At 39.8% G+C, this 18,853-nt stretch overlaps 1 long non-coding RNA gene across 1 annotated transcript in view; it reads right to left on the bottom strand.

Annotated features, from left to right (window-relative positions):
* Positions 1 to 2,635: 2,635 nt before the first annotated feature.
* Positions 2,636 to 18,853, bottom strand: part of LOC116148140 (uncharacterized) — a 113,730-nt gene continuing 97,512 nt past the window's right edge. Inside the window, exons 3-4 of the long non-coding RNA XR_004131664.2 lie at positions 3,788 to 3,858; positions 2,636 to 3,226 (exon numbers count right to left, since the gene is read on the bottom strand). This is a non-coding gene — a long non-coding RNA (uncharacterized LOC116148140). The remainder of the gene's footprint in view (positions 3,227 to 3,787; positions 3,859 to 18,853) is intronic.

Here is an 18,853-nt window from a genome sequence, read left to right as displayed (position 1 = left end):
TTTTTCAGGCAGTACCATTTTCACTTGAAAGAACCAACAGGCAGTTAAACTATGGTTATTTGGACCTGAGAATCTGGCAGACATTCTCTCAAAAATGAACAAAGTAAGTCTGTCACTTCAAGAAAAACAACTCACAGTATGCGTTGCCAACAGTAAAATTCAAGCACTCAAGTAAAACTTAGAATTTTGGAAAAATTATATTTGTCACCACAAGGTTGACAGCTTCCTGACACTTAAAGACTTTCCTGTTGTGATCAGTGCTGATATTAATAAATGTGACTTTTTAATACATCATATAATGAAATGTATCAACAATTGAAAGAACAGTATAACTCGATGAATCAATGTTTTCCAAATGAACAATGCATGTTGTTATGAAATCATATGTAAGACTGATTGAAAGTATAAGATAAACTAGTGAGTTTTAATATATGAAAATTTTACTTCATATATTTACCATCAACACAGTTTTAGATACCACATTGTAGCTAGTCTTTAAGAAATTACCACTTACTGATTTTCGGTATAGTAGCAAAGAATTTCCACAATTATGAAAAGATTTTTAAGATACACCTCTCTTTTCCAATTGCACATCTGGGTGAGGCCAGATTTTCCCTGTATACTTCAAACGAAGCAATGTATTGAAGCAAATTAAGGACAGAAGCAGAGATAAGAATCCAGCTGTCTTATATAAAGTTACAAATTAAAGAAATTGGCAAAGTTATTAAAAAATGACACTCATTAATTTTTTTTATTTTGGAAAATGTAGTTATATTTTGATAGTTATATATTATGTTTACATAAATAATTGTAACATTTATTTTTATTTGAGTTAGTACTTTTAAAGTTTCTTAGCTTTGATCTCTAATATAATAAATAACAACAGCTATAACCCACATAATCAAAAGTCCTTTGTAGTCCTCAATTTTTAGGGTGTTACAGGGTCCTGAGACCAAAGTTGGAGAAGTGCTGTTAAAGACTATAAGTTCTGTGAGGGCAGGGGCTACATCCACTCTATCCTATATGGGAGATATCTGAAAAATGACTACAAACGTTTGCTGAAAATTTGATTGACTGAATGACTGAATGAATAAATTAACACTCAAAATGGACTTTGCAAGGCATTCCAGACAGAGGGAGCAGTCCAATACAAAGGACCAGAAATAATAGGGTAAGAATTTTAGGAGAATAGTGAGAAATTAAATGTGTAGAGCAGAGTAGCCCGTGGATTAAAAAAAAACCTGGGCTTTGGACATAACTCTGAGTTCAAATCCTGGCTCCAACCTTTATTAGCTTAGACCCACGTGAGCTTCAGCTCATTAGCTGTGTGTGCTAGTGCAAGTTCCTACATCTCTGTGCCTCTGTTTCCTTATCTGTAAAATAAACACAATGACAGCACCTACCCCGTCCATTCATGTGGACAGTGGTGAAGTGCTTACATTGGACTGTCCAACAAGGCAGTCACTGGCCACATGGGGCCATCGAGCAATTGGTATGTGGCTAGTGTGGCTGAGAAACTAAATTTTACATTTTATTTAATTTTAATTGATTGAAATTTAAACATTTAAATTGAAGTAATTTTATCAATAGGAATGAGAATAGAAAAGGAAATGATGTTTTGGTACTGATTCAGGTATTAGAAACCTTTTAAGTATGTTTGGAGCAACTTGGGTGTGTGAATCTGATTCTTCCACTGCACTTTTTATGAAATCTAAATATAGATCAAGTATTTGTGATGAAAATTTAGCGTCCAAATTGAGATGTTCTGTAGGTATAAAATGCATGGTGAATTTCAAAGACAATGCCAAAAAGAAATATGAAATATATTAGTAAGTTTTTATATTGATTTTAAGCTCACTGATAAAATACTTTATTAAAACTAATTCTCCATTTTTACTTTCCAGTGTGGCAATTAGAAATTTTAAGTTATGTATGTGGCTCATATTTCTAATGGACAGTGGCTTAGCACATTGTAAGCACTGTACAGAGTGTTAGTGATCACTGTTTCATTATTATCTATATTAGAAAGATAACATTTATCTTACAAAATCATAGAAGGATAGAATGAGATATTATGTAACTATGTAACACTCAGCCCAGTGTTAGGCACATAATAATGGCTCAGTCAATGGTACATATCACCAGGAAGTAAAGAAAGCATCGTGTGTTCTGGGATGGCAGAATTGGGAGGCTGAGTTGGGGGTGCATGCTGCAGAAAGTTTTGAAAATGTGGCTGAGAAGTTGGGGCTTAATTCTCCATGCAACCAAGAGCCACTGCAGCACATAATCCGAGATGTGTTTGAGAACGATAACTCTGACAGCAAATATCCTCAGAGGGGGGTACGGGAGTTTTAGAAAGAGTCCGAAGCCATTCAGAGCGAAGTCTGCAGAGTAGGCTGGGTGATCAAGCTGTGAAATGCTGTCTCGGGTCACAAACTGAGTCTCAGTTTGAGTGATGAATCTGGTTTCACAGCAAGCTCATAATCCAGCTTCGCAGGCAATTCTGAAAGAGGTTTCACAGGCATTTTTGAAAAGTGATAGACAGCATCATTGGGTTAAGCAGCTCTCCTCCCACTGTGGCTATTCCAGACTGTGTACATGTTTGGGTGTTTACACATCAAGCAAATAACCAGGCTTATGACATTTTAGTGTATTTATTTATATTATATCCAGATAAAGAGCTCTTTTGCTACAGCTGGTGTCAGATACCCTAATCAGTCCTCCAGCTTCCTCTTTTTGTATAAATGAGCTCATCCTTCCCTAGGAAATAGCTAGATACTGAAACAAACAAAACTTTGATATCCTTTCATCAGTACTGCCCTTAGATCCAGGCAAAGAGGCCCCTGTTCTAAGCTCCACACTTTGGGGGGTTCTGAAACGGCCCCTTTTCTGCTCCACTCCTGTCCCTTATTAGTGATCTAGTGATCTAATAAAGGCTGCATAAAAAATCACCACAAGATTTAGTGGGTTAAAATGACAATAGTCATTTATATTTTTCATGGTGTCTGTGGATTGTGAATTGAAGAGCAGATGAGCTGGGTGGTTCTGGTTCCGGGTCTCTCCTGAGGTTGTAGTCCGATGTCAGCTGGGCCTGCAGTCATTTGAAGGTTTGACTTTGGAGGATATACTTCCAAGGTGTTCACTCCCAGAGCTGGCAAGTTGGTTTTGGCCGCTGTCAGAAGACCTCAGGTCCTCTCCACATGGGAAGACGTGGCTGGGTTAGAGACTGAATACACAAGTGAACAATGACTAGACCATATGTGAAAGCAGAGCCCTGACCTGCCGTGTGCAGCCACCAGCCCAGGAAGCCAGCCACAACCTCTGTAGCCATAAGCCCCAAATGGCCAGGACTTGATCAATAACTGATAGCTTCTCTAATTTTTGCCCCCCTTTCCAACTTGAGATCAACCAGAGAAAGCCAAAGCTGCTCCCTAACCAACCACATAAAGCACCCCACTTCCACTTGGCCCACTGGCAGCTTCCCCAGGCCAACCACTGCCGATCAGGGCACACCTGAGGCTTTCCCTTTTCTCCACTTACAGCTCTCCACTCCTCTGCCCGCCTTGGCGTCTCTGCAAACACATGGGATGGTGGCTGACTCCCTACTGCACAAGCTCTGATTTCAAAAGCTTTTGTTTGTTCTCATTTGGGTAGTCTTTGCTTATTTCCACAGTTTCAAAAGCAAGAGGTCTGAAAGAAAGTGTGTGTGTGTGAGAGAGAGAGACAGAGAGAGAGAAGTGGCCAGAAGCTGGGTCCTTTTTATGACCTGGCTTTAGAAGTCACTTACTCTCACTTCCACCACACTGCGTTGGTCCAGACAGTCACAATCCCTTGCCTGGAGGGAACACAGACCCCCACCTGTTGGTAGAGAGGAGTGTCAATCACGCTGTTAGAAGAGCATGTGCCGTGGGATAAATAGGTGGATTGGCCATATGTGGAAAATGCAACCCGTTACATATCCTCTGGACAAGGATGCTGTGGAGCCAGGAGACACGCTTACATAAAACCTGCTCCCCGACTTCTAGATCGGCAATGACTATGGTAGCCAAGAGCCAAATGTGGCTGTTTTAACATGGATGGACCTAGAGATATTAAGTGAAGTAAGTCGGACAGACAAAAACAAATACCATATCATGTCACATATATGTGGAATCTTAAAAAAGTACAAATTTTACTTATAAACCAGAAATAGACTCATGGACATAGAAAACAAACTGTGGTTACCAGGGGGAAGGGAGGAGAGTGGATAGATTAGGAGTTTGGGATTAACAGATACACATTACTATATATAAAATAGATAAACAAAAGGTCCTACTGTGTAGAATAGGGAAGTATGTTCAATATCCTATAATAAACCATAATGGAAGGAATATAAAAAAGAATGTATATATATGTGCATATCTACATGTATGTAATTGACTCTCTTTGCTGTACACCTGAAACTAACACACCATGGTAAATCAACTATACTTCAATTAAAAATGTCTATATATATCTATGCACATATACTACAAAGCTACAATAATAATTGTTTAAAAGAAAATGGCATGGAATTGGCAGACACATAAATGAAAAAAAAAGTACAGAAATAAACCCAAGTTAAAAAAAAAAAAAAAAAGAAGGTAGCAACTGCAAGCCAGGAAGGAAACTCTCACCAGGAACCAAACTCTCACCAGGAACCAAATTGCCTGGCACCTTGATCTGGAACTTCCAGCCTCCAGAACTGTAAGAAGTTAATTTCTGTTACTTAAGGCACCCAGCCTGTGGCATTTTGTTACAGCAGCTCGAGCAGACTAACACATGGTGCACAAGGTCCCTCACAGAACATTCTAGAACTGGGGATGGGAAAAGGAGGGCGGGTGAGCTACAGTCTAGGGGTCTGCTCTCCACTGCCATCTCATTCCAGCATGGGATCTCAAGAAATCTGAAAAAAACTCAAATTCGGCCTTCCAGGATGTTACAAAGTCATATATGTCAAAACAGAGAGATAACATTTATTTTATTTAAATTTGTTCCCTTGATTCATACCCTTTATATATTTCCATGTATGGTATGTAGGAACCCACAAATGGTAAGGGAACATGAGACTTTAATTAGTTTCTTATTCTGAGGAAAAGGAAAGTATGTGCTATGTTGCATTGTTGTTATTGTAATGAGAACACTGAATTCCAAATAGAAGGGTGCTACCCAGCAGGCCCAACGGGGAGAGGAACCTGCTCTGCCTCAATGCGTACTTCATAGAGCACGTTTCAAGACTAAGAACCTAACGTAGATATTCACTGCACGATGTTCTAAGGAAACTGCTGAACTTTCTGAAAAGAACACATGTCATGGAACAGGCTTTGGTACTGCAGTAGTCACTGTCGGTGCCCACTAGCTCCGTTTTACGGGGCTGGAGCGCCCGTCTCTGTGTCGCTGAGGGTGACTTTCCTTTCAAGTGACACCTGGAAGAGCCAACCCTTATCCACTGAAATGTCCCTTGAAACGTTTTTCCACCTGGTATATCTTTAAACAAAAATGCTCTTCAGCAGCTGGCACATGAAAATAGTCACTTCCAGTTTTCCGTAAGTTTAAAAAAAATATTTTGGGCGGTCTTGTGAAAAGTCTCTTTTTCCAGATCAGCAAGTTCTCTAGCTGACGAATGTTCCCAAGGCCACATGGCTGCTGACGGTGAGAACCCAGATCCCTGACTACAAAAAGTGGCCCTTCTGCCTCTAAGATTCTGGGGTGAAGAACAAGGTGTGCCCTTGGCCAGGCAGCAGAGAGCCTTTCTGTATCACAGGAGAGGATGCTTTTGGCACTCCTTCCTTGTTCAACTTCTTGTGTCCTTCTTCCCCTGACCTTGAGGACCGTTGTGGATTACAATGTGAGCCAACATTGTAAAAGCTGCAGAAGTTACCCAGACTTCTAGACAGGGTGGCAGACATAGAGATGTGTAAGCCAACCCCACCCCAAATTCTCCTCCAAATATACAGAAAGGCTGGACTATACACATATTTTTAATTAAAAATCGATATGTATTGGGCAGTAAGAAACAGAGACCACCAAAGATGGTCTGAAAGAAAGCTGGAGTTCTTGCTTGCCTGAAAGGGAGAGCCACATTGCATCATTCAGGTGTGAGTTCAGCAGGTTTCTTTAAGCAGAAATTGAAAGAACTTGGTTATGGCAAGAAGAACTTGGCCCAAGAAGCAGAATATAAATTCCTTCTTTTCCCATCTCTGATTTAGGGGAAGTCTGATTTCAAATAAGTCTGAGATTGGTTGCCTAAGTTTCCAGTGGGCTTGGGGCCATTCAGGGATGACCTAAGTTGAGAATTCTTATCAAGGTTTCACTTTAAAACACATTCAAAAATACCATATAATATCACTTATATGCAAAATCTTAAAAAAAATAAAAGGACACAAATGAACTAGTTACAAAACAGAAACAGACACAGACATAAAGAGCAAACTTATGGTTACCAGCGGGGTAAAGGGGGTGGGAAGGGATAAATCGGTAATTTAAAATTTACTCCTCTTGGGAAGAGATGGAAACGTTAGCTGTCTTGATTGTGGTGGTGGTGTCATGGGTGTGTACATCTATCAAAACTCATCAAATTGTACATCTGAAATATGTGTAGTTTACTGCACAGGAACCATACCACAATAAAGGTGTTTTTTAAAAAAGAAAGAAAGTAAGAAAAGATTTCTCCTTAATACACATTCAAACAAGAAAAGGTAACTCCTTAACCTGGGGAGGCCAGCCTTCCTATCTGGAACTATCTTTAGAAGGCTAGTCGAAGTCCACTCTTATCACATGCCTTAAATTCCACCATGAAGATTCATTCTTTGGTGTTGTCACAGCTTTTCCATCTCCATGAGCACACACTGCTCCATTCGAGATTATGAACACTGGGCAATTACAGTGCAATGGAAAGGGCTCTGAAAAGGCAGCCCTGGGACCTGGGTTCTGGTCTGGGTACCACTGCCACCACTTGATCAGCTACAAACCTACGCTGATGCTCGGCACACAGTAGATGGTCAATAAATGATAGCGCGTAATTGTCACTATTAGTACGCATTCCTGACCAAGGGCTTACCATCCCCATGTATCATGGTCCTTACCAACATGTCATGAAAGCGACTAGAACCTGGCTGCGATGCACGGTGAAGTGTGTAGGCACAGCCCTTCACCAGAAAGAGCCCAGTCTTACTCAAGGCAAATCTGGGACACGCTCAGAGCACAGGGCTGCCGCGATGTTTTTACAGTTTCCCTTTTGCCCTAAGTTCTGCTCATATGGGTCTGGAAGTTTTGTCTTCTCTCCCTTCTTCCTTTTCCACTGCTCCTGGCCCAGGGCACCTACTTCAGTCTCCATGGCTGCTATGCTGACAGATCTCATTGTCCAAGGCTTTAATTTTTCAGAGTGGAGCAGAACAAGACAGACAAGGCTCCCTCTTGCCGATACTGATGGCTTCTCACAGATTAACTTTGATTCTGTATTATGCTTAAAGTTCCCCTCCACACCAGAAAAAGGATGAAGTAAGACAATGCAGGTATAAGGACAGTGTCCCATGCAAATAGTCTACTATAAATCTGTAATTATTTTAGAAAGAGATAGTCTGTGCTGATTTCTATAACTTGGACACTGGTGGTATGAGGGACTTCCAATAAACCTAAATTTGATGTACAATGAAACCTTGGCAATGACACATAATAATTTGTCTTCTTAGAATTCAGGATGGGTGTGATTTGAAAGGCCCAGACAAAATTATTCAAACGCTATTGCTTAAAATTATTTTGAAAGTCCTCCTAGAAGATGCCAACACCTGCTTGACTCAGATTCTGATAAATCTATTTCTCTCTCTGAAAAGAACCATGATGAGGAAAAGCTGATCCAAAGTTTCCTGCTTTGCCTTCCCCTGTGCCTCTAACTATTCAAGACCCTGCTCGCCCTCAGGGCAAATGATGTCCATCAGACCCCCATAACCTGAGCACCTCAGGGGCTTCCCACTTCACTGGGAACCATGGAATCAACTACCAGGTCATGAGAACTTTCTTCAAAGCACTCCTCAAAGAAGTTTTAAGACAAGCAGGGGATGAAGTTGGGACCTGAGGAGGAGGGGGAAAATAAAACCATGATCAGGTGGCAGGCAGACATAGAGACTGGAAGAAGAAAACATTTCAAAGCTCTCCTTTAAAATGGGAGGTCTGCGTGGCGCCCTTCACACAGGGGAATTGCATGGGGCGGGGGATGGCGCATGAGGCTGGAGTCCCAGTTCTGCCACTGGGAGACCTGAATCTCGCTGTGCGTCATGTGGAATGTGGTTCGTGTGGCTCCTTTTAGCAATAAAATTGCAGTATTCTAACCTCCTTACTCTCTTCTCTTTAGACACAGTTTAAAAATGAATACATAATGACATGCCCACTTGAAATGAAGATGCATGACACTGTATTGTATGCACACATGAGCTTTGAATTCAGTTGGCCAGTGATCACAAACATGCATTCAGACAACTTTAAGAAAAGATTCAAATGTTTCTGCTTCAAATGGGGTAAGTTATCCATCTAGATGTTCCATAGGCACCTCAAACTCAGTGTCTCCCAGACTGTGTCCTCCCCTTCCCTTTAAATCCTCCTCTGCAATGTCCATGTCTGCTGATGTCTCTACGGATTGTCTTGGCCACAAAACGGAGCCTCCTTGTCTTTTCTCTTAGCCTCCATACTCATAGGTGACCAGGTCCTGATAACTTCACCTGCCTACTGTTTTCAGACATTTTTTCTGAGAAGGGTGAGGGGCACTCATCGCTTAGACTCCTGCCTTTGCTCACCGGGACCACTGCCTCCTATCTTGCCCTCTACTATCCGCTAACCATTGTCCCCCAGAATTCTTTCTGAATTACCAGTCATTTCCCTGTTCAAAGCCATTCACTAGCTTTGATCACACTTTCCCTGGAGTTCTTTGCTTACCTGCCATGTCAAACCCCTCCTGGGTCCTCATCAGGCTAACATCTACTCATCCTTTAAGACTCAGGAAGCACATCTTTGCTCCCCACTCTGCCAGGCTACCAGATAGCCCCACTATCCCACTACTCTTTAAGTGGCTGGACTGTAGCACTCACTGCCTTACCTGTAACCATGCCTGCCTTTCCAACCAGGCTGAGGACTCCCTGAGAACAGAGGTATACTTCATCCCCGTCACCTAGCAGAGCTCCTAGCTTATATTAGCTACTTAAAAATTTTAATTAATTCTTGCTTTCTCTGGATCCAGAAACATCACTGATCTAAAGCAGAACACAGCCATGACCCAACCACCTAAATCTGTTCAGTGAAGCAAAGCAGAGGTGGGCTGAGGTGCAAACCCAGAGCGCCAGACAGATGCCGGGCTCTTTGTTGGACAGTGACATCTGCATGTGGCAGATACTGAGTTGGGCTGGGTCAGGTTGATGCTAACAGACTGTCTGAGGCAGAGCCATTCTGACAGCCATTCCTGTTTCCAAGTGAACATTGCATACAGCAGATGCTGCATTAAGGTAATTATTTTATATAAAATATAATCAATTTCCCTGTATGCTTTCTCTCCAGTAAATGATTCTGCAAAAAGCAAAGTTTAATGTTTTGGCCTGGCTAAGAGGCTTTTTCTGGGATGGAAAAAGAAGAGCTCCAGACACTGCCAGAAATTTCCAAATACCACTGAGTCTTCAACTATTATACTACACTGATCAGTTTTCACTGACTTCCACCTACATAATTGACTCAATCCCTTTGCAAATCACTCCCTTCTTTAGACCTGATTTTCTCCATCTGCAAAATAAGAGGGATGGATGAGATGATTTTAAAGATCTCTTTCCAGCTCTTAAATTAGACCATTCCAAGATTTTTTAAATTATTTCACTTTCCATTGGTGGTACAGAAATTTAGCAGTAGTATAAATAAACTAGGGGATTATTCTTTGTATAAAACTGATTTGTTGTTGTACAGGATTTGCCTTTAAATGACAAATTTCCCTAGCTCATTAAAAATAGATCCTGATTACAAATACTTGGCTTGCATACCACTAATATTACACAAAGCAACATCTATGTACAGGACTAGCTTCATAATCTGTGGGAACCAGTCAAATGAAAATGCTCAATCCTTTGTTTAAAAATTAGTAAGAATTTCAAGATGGTGACACCAGAGCATTAAGCCAAGGCCCTGGGCTGGAATCAGACATGGACACCATGTCTGACTTGACCATTGGCTCATCAAGAGGACTTCAGATGATTCACTGGGGTGGATGAGCACTCAGTCTGCCCCCCTATAAAATAAAGGGTTTCACTTTGGGTACTAGAATTCTGTGAATCTTTGCTTTCTAATCCAGGCCTTGTTTCCATGGCCATGTAATTATTTTTGAACTTTTTATTGAAGTATAACATATATAGCAAAGTGCACATAAGTGTACAGCTTACTGAACTTTTGCAAACTGATCACATCCATGTAACCAGCTCCCAGATCAAAAAGGAGGACATGACCAGAACCTCAAAAGCCCACTTTATGCTCCCTTCTGGTCACAGCCTCCGAATCCCACAAGGGTGACCACTATCCTGACTTTTAATACCACACAGTAGGTTTGCCTGTTTTTGAACTTTGAACAAATAGAATCACACAGTATATTATGCATGTGACTTCTTTAACTCAGTATTATGTTTTGAAATTCATCCACATGGTTGAATAGTAGATCCTTCATTCTCATTGACCTAGTGCTCATTGTATAAATATACCACATTAGAATTGCCACTCTATGGGCATTTGGGCAGGTTTCATTTCTGGCTGGTCATGTTATTATAATTCACTAAACATTTCCACCATGTAATTCTCAATAATTTTAGTAAGATAAAAAATATGTTGACTCTTTTTGATTTTATGAACAGTGAGGTTGAAATGTCCTTGTTCAGGGATTTCTAAAAGCCTTGGACTCTTTCTTTAATCCTAGAAGTGGACAGTGAGCAGAGGAGAATTTTCTTTTTCTTCTTCTAGCTCAGCATCTCCTTGACACTTCACAATCATAGGTGAAGCTTCCTGAGTGTGCAGAAGAAGCAATGGTTGTCATTGTTCATTAGCATCTGACCAAACTCTGTCAGATGACAGAAATGTCTTCTGAGCATATTAGGAAGAAAACCCTTCAGGGCTCAGGAAGTCTGCTGATAGAACAGACCATACCAGCCCAGGGGGTGCTGGGTGACGGAAATAGGTCACACCGGCCAGGAGCTGCAGGTGCTTGGAGTCCTGGACCAGATACAAGGGATGGTGATGGTAACTGGGGGTGAGGGGTGGGGAGAGTGCTCCAGGCAGGCAGTCTCCAAAGGGATGGGAATTTTAAAAAAGGAAAAAAATAGCCAAAATTTGGCAACCCAGGCAAGTGGTCTATGGCTGGACAGTTCAGCAAAAGGTAACACCTGGTTCCTCTTTAGAAGGAACTCAGCAACAGAACATATGAAATCAGGTCATCCTTTCACAATCTGGACCAAAGTTGATCTCAGGAAGATCTGGGAGGCACTACTGACTGTGGACATAACTCCAACCCTGAAAGAACTGGCAGAAGCAAGAAAAGATTCAATGGACAAGTGACTGCAACTCCAGGTAGACTACCTAAGGAGGGCTCAGGTAGTCTCTTGGGACCTCACCACCAGAAATAAGACAGACTGCACTCAGTAGTAAGATTGAACAGTGCTGTCATTCACTAACTCAATAAACTATTATTGAGCTCCCAGCCATATGCCAAACACTGCACTGGTTGATGGTGGTACACAAAACATATATGGTAATCACATCAGGATGCTTTTGTCTGAAATAACAGAATACCTGATCAAAAGTGGGTTAAACAATAGGGGAACAATTAATAATTTTCACATACAAAATCTAGAATTAGGCTGTCCTCACCTTGCTTAAGTCACTCACCAATGTCAAGACAAACTGAACTTCTCTTTGGTTTACCTCATGGCTGCAAAGAGGCTGCAGTAGCCCCACAAATCACAACCTCATATAATAGTATGAAGTAGGAAGGGATAAGAAAAAAATTGTATGTCTTTTTTTCTTTTTTAAATCTGAGAGAAAAACCCCTTCCAAAACTTTTCAGCTGAATTCCTCTTCTATCACCTTGGCCAGAACTAGGTCAGGTGACCACAAGTAAGCCTATCACTGGGGAGAATTGGATAACCATACTTGTCTAGAATAATCAAGGTGCAAGCTTGAGACTGTGGCCTGATACCTGAACAAACTCAGGGTCATGTCAGCAAGGAAGAAGAGGGAATGGCTGTGGGGTAAACAATCAAAAATATTGCCACCACCACCCAAACTCCTGAAAGTTCCTTTCACTGCCTTGGGGCAAGGATGGGTCCCAGAGATTGGAGATTTCTTTTACTATAACAAAATCTTAGTAACCACCCACTCTGAGTAAGCAAGCGTAGGGACTCCAGCTCTGAGCTCTGGAAAGCTTCAGCCAACAAATCACTCATCTCATCACTCAAGCTCTACCTAAGCAGATTTCCCATACGACCTAGCCCAGGCAATCCAGTGGAAGGTGCATGACCATAATGGTAAACTATAGGAGATAATGTTCTAAGGGAGGGGAATCTTCCTTTCAGTTCATTGGAACTGCAAGTCCAAGAAGGCAGGCCAAACCCCAGTGATTTTTTCCCTTTCTCTCTGTCCTTCCAACACAGTAGCACTAAGCAGAAATTTCTGGCCAGAGGACTAAAGAGGGGAGCCTTAGGGAGTCAGGAAGTATCTAGGAGAGAGTAGAGAGGTAGGAGCTTAGGAAGCAACCCCATACATCTGTGTGTGATCTGGGCTCACCCTGATCTGTGTATTCTGAATCAGGCCTTTATTAGCATATCAAATATTCTTGAGAACTGAGTTAATAGAGGGGCTCTTAGCTAGATTCTAAGCTAAGCAGCACCTACAGAAGATGATCCCAATAAAGAGGCTTTGAAAACTAAGGTGATATTGCAACCATGGCCCACAGAAGGTGGATTGGAACTTGTAGCCTGAATCTAACAAGATCAAGTGTCTACTAAGACAAAAATCTCCATATGGTCCACAGGATTTAAACCAGACCCAGCACCACATAGACATTAAAAGAATCACAACACTATTATGAACAACACTAGGAAAAAAAGTTCAGCAACTTAAATGGATTAATTTCTTAAAACCCACAAACTACCAAAGCTCACCCAAGATGAGATAGAGAATCCAATAGCCCTACAACTCTTAAATAGCTGTTAAATAAATTGAATTTGTATTTTAAAACATTCCTAAAAAGAACAAATCCATACATGCTCTTAAAATTCATAGAACTGATCTGAAGAAAATGGAAACACAAGTTCAAAAAGATACGTGCACCCCAATGTTTATAGTAGCATTATTTACAATAGCCAAGATATGGAACCTAAGTGTCTCCATCAGCAGATGAATGGATAAAGAAGATCTGAGATAAACGTATACACAAACACATACACACACATACACACACACACACACACACGGAGACATACACCCACACAGTGGATTATTACCCATCCATAAAAAGAATGAAATTCTGTCAACTGCAACGTAGATGGACCTAGAGGTATTAGGCCTAGTGAAATGTCAGACAGAGGAAGACAAATACTGTTATCACCCATATGTGGAATCTAAAAAATAAAACAAATATAAGAAAACAGAAACACACTCACAGATACAGAGAACAAACTAGTGGTTACTAGTGGGGAGACAGAAAAGGGGAAGGGGCACAAAGGGGTAGCAGATTAAGAGATACAAACTACTATGTATAAAATAAAGAAGCAACAAGGATATACTGTACAGCACAGGGAAATATAGCCGTTATGTTGTAATAATTTTGAATGAAGTATAATATATAAAAATACTGAATCACTATGTTGTACATTTGAAACTAATATAGTATTGTAAATCAACTAAACTTCAATAAAAAAAATTCATAGAACTACATATCAAAAGAAAATGATTCAATTTACTATATAATAATTTTTTAAATAATCTGTTAAACCTTTGGAAAAATAAATCTCTAGACCCAGATAGTTTCACTGGTAAATTCTATTCAAACATTTTAAAAATGCATAACAGCAATTCGACATAATCTCATCCAGAAAATAGAAGAGGAGGAAATACTTTTCAACTTATTTCATGAGGGCTGCATTACCCTGACAACAAAACCAGACAAAGACACTATGAGAGAGAGAGAGAGAACTACAGACAAATATCTCCTATGAACATAGACACAAAAATTCTCAAAATATTAAAAAATAGAACCCAGCAATATACAAAAAGAATACTACACCAAGACCCAGTGAGGTTTATTTTAAGAAAGCAATGTTGATTCAATATTTGAAAATCAACCAATTCATGTAATATACCATATTAAGAATTTCTTTTAAGTTCCATGATGTTATTAACAGATGCAGAAAAACATTTGACAAATATAACACTTATTCATGTAAAAAGTATCAGCAAACTAGGAATAGAAGAGTCATTTCTGAACCTGATAAAGGGCATCTACAAACCTGACAACTAACATTATACTTGATGGTGGAAGACAGGTTGCTTTCCCCCTAAACTGGAATCAAGGCAAGGCTATTCCCTCTCACCACTTCCATTCAACATTGTACAGGAAATCTTAGAGCAAAAGGGAAAAAGTAAATAAAGAAGAAATAAAAAGTATAGAGATTATAAAGGAAGAAATAAAAATCTCCCTATTTGCACACATGATTGTCTATGTAGAAAATTTCAGGAAATTCCGGAAGGTCCTAGAACTAATAAGTGAGTCTAGCAAGGTTGCAGTGTATAAAGTCAACACATGCAAAAATTCAACTGAATTTCTATATTCTAACAATGTACAGTTAGAAACTAAAATTTAAACAACTATCCTATTTAAAATAACTCAGGAAATAGAAATATAACAAAACATGTACAAGGTCTGTATGCTGAAAACTAAAAATGCTGATAAAAGAATTTGAAGAAGATCTAAATAAATGGAGAGAGATATTAAAGATAGTAAAGATGTCAGTTTCCCCCAAATGATCTATAGATTTAACCAATACACAAACAGATTTTAAACTTTATATGGGAAGGCAAAGGGAGTGGAATAGCTAATATTTATACTGATAAAGGAGAGTAAAGTTGGAGGACTCACACTATCCAATTCCAAGTTGTCCTAGAAAGTTATAATAATCAACACATGTGTAGTGCTGACCAAGGGACAGACACATAAATCAACGGAGCATAGAGTTCAGAAACAAGACTCACGCAGAGTCATCTCTAACAAAGGACTTATATACAAAATAAAGAACTCTCAAAACTCAACAATAAGACAACGACCCAATTTTAGATGAGAAAAAGACTTAGAACTTCACTAAAAAGGATATAAAGTTGGCAAATAGACACATTTTTAGGAGTTTAACATCATCAGCCATTAGGGAAATGCAAATTAAAACTACTACTCAACTATAGAATGGCTAAAATAAATAATCTTGTTACCATCTGATGGTAATAGGAAGCAACCAGACTCTCGTATGTTGTTGATGGGAATGTAAATGGTACAGACAGTCTAGCAAACAGTTTGGCAGTTTCTTATAAAGTTAAACGTATATTTACCATAGGAGCCAGCAATCCTACTCTGGAGTATTTTCCCTAAAGAAATCTTGTGTTCACATGAAAAAAAAAAGTATCTAAATGTTTATAGCAGTTCTATTCATAATCACCCAAACTGGAAACTAGCTAATGTTCTTTAGTGATGTTCTCATTTCCTATTGCTGCTGTAGCAAATTACTGTACATCGTGGCTGGAAACAACGCACACTTACTATCTTACAGTTCTGGAGATCAGAAGTCTGAAATGGGTCTCACAGGGCTAGAATCAAGGCTTTGTTTGACAGGGCTGCATTCCTTTCTGGAGGCTCTAGGGAAGAATCAATTTTCTGGCCCTTTCCAGCTTCTATAGACTGTCTGCAATCTTTGGCTCATGACTCCTTCCATTTTGAAAGTCACCAGTGACCCACTGAGTCTTCTTCACAATGTTGTCTCTTTGGTTCTGACTTATCTGACTCCCTCTTCTCCATTTAAGGATGCTTGTGATGACACTGGGTCCACCTAGCTAACCAATAATAACTCTGCACCTTAAGGTCAGATAATTAGCAACCTTAATTCCATCTGCAACCTTAATGCTTTCCTGCCATGTAATAAAACATCACAGGGATTTGGACATTAATATCTTTGGGAGGGTGGTCAATCCATCTACCACAGATGGACAAATGAATAAACAAACTGCAGTACGTCCATACAATGGAATCCCAATTATCACACAGGAATGAATGAACTTTGATATATACAACTTACATGAATCTTAAAGGCATTCTACTGCATAAACAAAGCCAGTCTCAAAAGGTTATGTATTATTTAAGTCTATTTATAGAACATTATCAAAAAGATAAAATTATGGTGATAGAGAATAGGTCAGTGGCTGCCAGGGAATATAGATGGGGGGAGGGGGTATGACTAAAAGTGACAGCACAAGGGAGCTCTTTAGGGTGACAGAACTGTTTTGTGTCTAATTGTGGTGGGTGTAATACAAAACTATACATATGTTCAAATTCATAGAACTGTACCAAAAGGGGAAAAGCCAATTTTATCATATGATAATTTTTTTTAAATCATACAATTGTACATTTACATACACAAACCCACACACAGAGACGCTACTACAGTACCTCACGGTACTAGGGGAAAGAAAAACTGCCAAAAATGTTACACCAGACTCTCTAGTTTTTTGGTGGAGAGTTCACAGGAGCTTCTGTAGTTCTCAAAGCTTCCCTGAAACAGGAAAGCCATTTTGAATCTCAAAATTAGGATAATATTAATCTTATTGGGTTATTAAGAAGATTAAATTTAAAATGTGTACATAAATATCCTGACATATAAACAGATTCTAAATTATCTTAAGTGCTTTGTTTTTGCCACCCTGTTGGTGTGTCTGAACTCCCAGGTATTTTTTCTCCCAAAGAGTGAGAACCTTCAGAGTTTGTAACAACTCAGTGCTATGAGTGCAGAAACAAATGTTCTAAAGAGAGATAGGTAGGATCACATGTCACAAAGGACGCTCCTGAGATGTGAGAGCTCCCAACCAGTACACTGTACAAGGTGTCTATGAGCCATATTTTATTCCCTTTTTCCAACATAAGTACAATCCAGGGTTTTCATCATAACATCCTTACAGATATCCTCCCTGCCTTCCTCTGTTCATTTCCACTATCTTCCCATCCCTGTGTCTCCTCCATGGACCTAGGAAATGTCTAATGTGGTGGACGAGGATGGAATGGTCATTCATGCATTTATCCTTTGGTTCAAACAGCCTTATCGAGTATCTCCAATTGCCAAGCATTGAGCTCAAAACCCCAGGGATATAAATGTGGATCAACCTCTATCCCTGCCTTTGAGGTGTTTGCAGTCTAACTACGGAAGGGCACAAAATATGAAATTAGCAGCAGAGGCAGGGAGTAGTCGATTCTACTTCTTTGGATATTAAAACACAAGAGTTTTCAATTTAAACTTGTTTGAAGAGCTATAGAAACTCCTCCAATCAGAAATTCAAAAGAACTGAGTAGGAAAGGGCATTCATCAAAGAGTAAAGTAAAAATACATCTAAAGAACAGGTGGAAACTAAAAACATTACATAAAGGAGAGCATCTCCCTTTTCTAGACTCATCTAAATGCAATTTGCACTTGCCTTGTAAGTGAGGACTGCTGTCTATTAGGCAAGTGAAAATTTGTAAAATGATGTGGGTTTCTCATAGGAGGAAAAATGGTATTATACATGAGCCTAATGAGGATAATTATCAAGAGGCTACAACTGAGTTATATTATTAATCACACTGAGGTCTAATATTAGCATAGAATTAGAAATGACCACAGAAAAATTCAAATCTGCCACATTTTGCCCATTTCTCCCAGGGAGAATAATCACGCCTAAACAGATATATATTTGAAGGCTTTCCCGTAAATCTGGCCTTCTCAGCTCACTGAGTTTGGATGATTCTGTTAAATAAACAGGCCTTCAAATAACAGACTGCTATACACATGGGTAACCATGGGGAAAGTGAAGCTCTGTTTTCCTCTGTCTGGTCTATAACATGTACAATTGGGGGTTATGGAGGTTTGATCATGGCCTATTTTGAAATATTAAAACATATGATTTAAAAAATTGAAAGTTGGTTTTTACTCATAAGGAATTAACCATTACACTCTGTATCTCCACCCACCATGTTACCATGTTGATTAGAAAGAGGAATGGTATTTGTGGATGGGACTTGGAAAATTATCTGCATTTTGCAACTTGTTCCCTGAAAAAAAAAAAATTCAGTAGAAACACTTTCCCTCTCCAGTTTTTACTGAATTGTGGTTGGGTCTTCATATACTCAGGTAAAACTCAGTAGAGTTCAAAGATTGTTAACAAACTTGGTACCGGCAGTTTGGTTCATCTCTACTTCAGATGCTTATTCCTGCTAATGGCCCTGGTCACCTGGAGGGTCCTCTCATCTCACTCTTGGTCTACCTGAACCCAACATTCCCTAAGAGGCTGCTTCCTAGTCTCACTGCCGTAAAACTTTGTAAACAAGTCTCTCTTCCTGCAAACCCTGACAGCAGTCTCTCCACAGCACATCATTAAGCATCTTACTGTGCTACGATGCATCTATTAGCACATCAGATGTGGCCCAACAAGGCACTTCGGCTTGTTGGGAGGAGGAAGTACCAGAGAAGGCCTGGGCATGTATTCCAGAAATTGCTAATAGTGGGAAATAGGGGCACTTCAGAGCAAAAATGTGAAT

The sequence above is a fragment of the Camelus dromedarius genome, chromosome 2 (genome assembly GCF_036321535.1).
Source record: "Camelus dromedarius isolate mCamDro1 chromosome 2, mCamDro1.pat, whole genome shotgun sequence".
Lineage (NCBI taxonomy): Eukaryota > Metazoa > Chordata > Mammalia > Artiodactyla > Camelidae > Camelus > Camelus dromedarius.
This window is presented reverse-complemented; position numbering and strand designations above follow the sequence as displayed.